This window comes from Camelus bactrianus, chromosome 30, assembly GCF_048773025.1.
Source record: "Camelus bactrianus isolate YW-2024 breed Bactrian camel chromosome 30, ASM4877302v1, whole genome shotgun sequence".
NCBI classification, from domain to species: domain Eukaryota; kingdom Metazoa; phylum Chordata; class Mammalia; order Artiodactyla; family Camelidae; genus Camelus; species Camelus bactrianus.
In genome coordinates, this window is record NC_133568.1 from 22301277 (window position 1) to 22306670 (window position 5394).

The 5394-nt window shown below is 39.8% G+C and overlaps 1 non-coding gene across 1 annotated transcript; it reads left to right on the top strand.

The window, feature by feature from the left end:
• The first annotated feature begins 3306 nt into the window (after nucleotides 1-3306).
• On the top strand, nucleotides 3307-3413 carry LOC123614558 (U6 spliceosomal RNA). The gene has a single exon (XR_006721994.1). It is a non-coding gene; the product is annotated as a U6 spliceosomal RNA (small nuclear RNA).
• The last annotated feature ends 1981 nt before the right edge of the window (nucleotides 3414-5394 follow it).

Here is a 5394-nt window from a genome sequence, read left to right on the forward strand (position 1 = left end):
CTCACCGCAGGGAACAATCAAACTGTACAGATGGCTTAGCTTTATACATGGGCTTTAACTAAGCAATGTGTCTTTTTCTTTAAAAAAAAATCAGCTAGGATTTATTGATTGTTCACTTTATGCCTAGGGGTGACACTCAGTTTTTACATGGAGAACCGTGGGAATAACTTTTCTGCTTATGGAAGAGGATAGTTCCCTCTCGTATTCTATAACCCAATCCTCCGTCCTGATCAGCCGAACTTTGGTTCAAGTGTAAAATGACTCAAAAGACTTTCATTTTTCTTCGTAAAGAATTATGACCAATTTGGAAAATGAAGAGGTCGTACAATTGATAATCTAGCCACTGGACCTTTGAATGATTCTTAGTATCTCTGCTTCTTCATGGTGGATCCACGTTAGGCTGCAGCAAAAAGTTCAATTCAACTGTCCCTTGCAGTAACATTCATGGTGCTGACCCAGCTGAAATTCTAGGGAAAGACACTGCAGAACTCAGTGTCAGCACTGCATGTTGGCTTCTGTGAACGCCCTGATGAAGGTACTGAAAGTTAGACTTGAGTTTAGGATCTTTAAAAGATTTGTTTTAGTATTTTGGGGGGGGGGTAGGTAATTAGGTATTTATTTATTTATTTTTAATGGAGGTACTGGGGATTGAACCCAGGACCTTGTATATCCTAGGCATGCACTGTACCACTGAGCTATAGCCTCCCTTCCCAAAGACTTGAGTTTAGAACACTTCTGACCAGATTTCTATTTTTATACTTTCACAGCTCTTTCCTTGTAGGTTCCCAGGTCCTCCATGTGCTAAAAGTTACTTGCTAAAGGCAGATCATCAAATTCATTTCTAATTTAAAACCTGGCCAGTGAATACTCTGCAGCTCCAAATTTCTAATTATGAAAAAAAGACATTTGACATTCTTAAGTCATTTTTGGGCTTCAGACATCACACTGGTGATGGAAACAGGGAGATAAAAGCTTTGGGCACTTTTTTACAACCCTTAAAATATTCCAGTGAAGCCAAGTTCCAACTGAAAGTCAGAATTCGGTTCAATAATTTTATTTTCAGAAAATGTTGCCACCATCCAGCAGAGGAACTGCTGAAATTATATAAAAAAAAGGTGTGACTTTTGGAAAAGGTGAACTATTTTCCATAACAAGAAATACAGCTGTCATTCATGGTGCTTCCTGCCAACTGCTGAAGCCTCTTTTCCAGAAATGATTTAGGACAGATTTTCAGCTCCACTCTGGCATCTTGCTTTCTTACCAAAGAGAAATTTGAAATATTGAACGTAATTGTCATTTTGAAAGGTGAAATTTTAAGTTTGTATCTAGAGGACACCCTGCAGCTGTTAAAACTGTTGATCTAGGATCTAGGCAAAAGACAGCAAGCAGTGGTTTGTATTTTCAATTCAAATGCCTGGAAAGGGAATCAAAAAGTAATCTCTCTTCATAAGTCTTGTGAAAGCACAGAGCCTGTGTCCTGACTGGCAGGGAGGAGAATTTTAAGAGTCTCCAGAAGTGTTAACTGAATATAACGTCAAACTGTCAACAACTGCTTTCAGAAAATAAATTACCTCTATACCTTGTGATTTTTTTTTCACGCCTTCTATTCCCCTGTTACCAATTAGTTAACACTCGCTTTGACAGAGAGATGGTGATTCTCAATAATCTAAGACTTCAGATGTCGTGTGAATAACTTTAATGATGCTCTTACAGGAGAAAATATCTCATAAAGCCTCCCTATATCAAATCCTAATTTAGAGAAATGCAGCAACGAGCTGCAAAGTGCTCTCAAGTCAACGTGCAAATGTTTATTGACGTCTCATTTCTCATCAGTTTCACGTTTCACTTATGTCTCTCTCCTCTCCCAGGGACACATTTCCTAAAGGGACTTATCTTGTTTTTATTGATCACCATAGAAATTTAAAGTTATATTCAGCAAGAATAAAATACATCATTCTGGAATTACCAAACAGACTGGCCTACGATGCACATGAGAAGCAGAGTTATCTGAAATGAGGTCACATTTTAATGTGTCTGAAGCAAGTATTTATACAAACGGGTTGGGGAAATGGGCCAGGGAATAATCAAAATTGTATATTAATCAAAGAAACAAGCTTAAGAACTTACAGACTCAATAGCAAGGCAGCTGTGTTTTAGGTAGCAGATGAGAAAAAAATAATGTTGCATAAAAGTGCCTGGATGATTCTAAGGTATCGTGCTAGAATCAAAATAAGATAGCTGTTGTCAAATCTTAGCACAACTCCAAGTTCATTATCTTTTCCTTTTGCAATACTCTACCTCCCTGCTTCCACTGCCCCTCTTCTTCTCTGCCCACCTCTAACCCCAGCCCCAGGTCATCACGCTGCTCCTGGGGCCCAGGGCGCTGACTGCAGGATGACCGTGTCTGCCTCTTGTCTGTGCTCCTGCCTTTTCCTGCATCTTCTTCCAATCAAACGTTATCAGCCCTAGAGTTCACTCCTTGCATTATTTGTCACAGCCATGATGTCACAGCTTCCATATAAAAGGAAGCTCTCCTTTTGAAACCTGTTTACCTATTTGAAAACAGAGGTCATAGGGCAAACCACCCCCACTGAGACCTGGAGAAGCAGGCAAAGCCAGAGAATCCCAGCCAAGATCAGCTTATCTGGAGCAGAAGCCACTGGGCCATAAAGGAGTGGAAATGCTCAAGTGCTCATTTTGACAAATTGCTAGAGGCTGAGTGTGGACTAGAAGGGGATGACAAAAAGAAACCTATCTAGGAGGGGTGCCTCGTCCTGTGGGCATCACCACAGGACTGAGCTAAGGAAACCCTTACCTTCTCTCAAAGGGCTAGAAGGATACTGTCATATGAAGTGAAGTAAGCCAGAAAGACAAAGAAAAGTACCATACGATATCACGTATGTGGATTCTAACAAATGAGACAAATGAACTTATTTGCACAACAGAAACAGATTCACAGACAGAAGACAAACTTGTCGTTACCAGTGGGGAAAGGAGGAGTGGAAGGATAAATTGGGAGTTGGAGATTTGCAGAAACTAACCACTATATATAAAATAGATAAACAACAAGGACCTACTGTACAGCACAGGGAACTATATTCAATACCTTGTAATAGACTATAATGAAAAAGAATATGAAAAAGAATATATATATGTGTGTGTGTGTGTAACTGAATCACTATGCTGTACACCAGAAATTAACACAATATTGTAAACTGACTACAGTTCAATAAAAAAATTTTTAAATGAAAGAGAAATGACTCAAAGACAAAAACTGAGGAAATTCATCACCACAGAACTGCTGTGGTGCTCGCTTCAGCAGCACACGTACTAAAATTGGAACAATACAGAGAAGATTAGCATGGCCCCTGCGCAAGGAGGACACGCAAATTCATGAAGTGTTCTGTATTTTAAAGATCTTATGGTAGCTCACAGAGAAAAAAAATGTGACAATGAATATACATATGTTCATGTATAACTGAAAAATTGTGCTCTACACTGGAATTTGACACAACATTGTAAAATGATTATAAATCAATAAAAAATGTTAAAAAAAAAAAAAAAGAACTGCTGTGTTTGAAACACAGATTTTTAGGCAGAAGGAAAATGAGTTAGGTCAAAAACCTGGATCTCCATAAAGAAAAGAGAAGTGGCTGAGATGGAAAACAAAATGTTTCTCTCTCTTCACTGATCTAACACATAGGAGGGTAAAATAATAATAGTACCAATGTGCTGGGTGATTACAGTATGCAGATGATTGAAGTAAATGACATCAGTGTCCTAAGGGACAGGAAAGAGGAGCTGGGAATATTCTGTTATAAATTACCAGGACCATACGTGAGGCAGCACAGTGTTAGCTGAACTTGAATTTCAGTTACGTTTAAATAGGTATTGCAAATTCCAGGGAACCACTAAAATGTTTCCAAAGAAGTGTAACTGCTATGCTAAAAGAGGGAATCACATAAAATGCTCAATTAAAACCAGTGAAGGTATAAATAAAGGAGAAACAAAGAACAAGCACAAGAAAAGGAAGAAGTACAAATATGGCAGAGATCAACTCAACTACATCAGTAACCACTAACTGTGAATGGCCTAAATACACAAATTAAAAGATCAAGTACGTCAGAGTGGATAAAACCAAAGAAAACAAACCAAGACCCACATCATACACGGTTTTCAAGGAAACAATTTAACTACAAAATGTCCATCTAAGGATCTCATTCATTCTCTAACAAATGTCACTGGGGTTGTCAGGTGTCAGGCATTGCATAAATGTCAAGTTGTCCTTGTGAAGATTTCACGTTCCAGTTTAATTGATCTGTCTTGTGATCGAGGTATGTTGTGCACTAAATATCTGTGCCTCCCCCACCTGCCAATTCATATGTTGAAACCCTAACCCCCAAGGTGACTGTATGAGGAGACAGGACCTGTGGGGAAGGGATAAAGGTTAAATGAGGTCATCATCCTGTGGCCGCAGTCTGACAGGGCCGGTGCCCTTACAAGGAGAGGAAAAGACACGAGAGTTCTCTCTCTGCCATGTCAGGACACAGCAGGAAGGCATCCCATCTGCAGGTTAGGTAGAGAGCTCTCACCTGGAACTGGAAAGAGTTGCACCTGGATCTTGGACTTCCCAGCATCCAGAGCTTTAAGAAAATGAGTATCTGCTGCCTAAGGCACCCAGTCAATGAGATTTTGTTCTAGGAGGTCGTGCAGGCTAAGGAAGGCATCAGCATCCTAAAACCCACCAGCTGTCCAGACAGGCAGCCCAAGTTGAGAAAAACCACTCGTTTTTCTCATCAGGAAAATACAAAAGTCAAACAAAACAAGAAACTATTCCCTGCGTCCACATTTTTTTTTTTTAATTGCCTTTCTCTTGGTCTTTCTCTCAGATACTCCTTGCTGGGCCTCCGTTCCCTCTGCAATGCACTTTACTCTGCCTTCTGTCACCTTTACCTGCACTGAAGATTCCAGTGTCCTTCATGACACCAAAGCCAAGAGACAGTCCAGTCCTCTCCCCTATAACGCGTCAGCAACTCGGACATTCCTGAGCTCATCTTTTTCTCTTGTTCTCTGTTTTCTTCTCCACATTCATTCCCCCTGTCTTTTATTTCCACTTATTTTATTTTCCTTTATCTCTTGAAAATAATGCTATAGTGACGTTCACATTCTCAATGGTGAGACCAAAAAAGGTGAAGATTTTGTCATGAATACTTCCTATTTTCATTAAGAAAGTAAATCGTAAAGCTGAAATCCCCTGTGGCATTTAATGCAAGAAATGTTCCCTTGTCCTTGCCCCAGATGTCTATCTTATCACACACTCTGTGTAAAGTCATTAGCCTTTCTTTTCTAATTTCACATGTGAATCTAAGTGTGGGGGGGGGAGAGGGGGAAGAT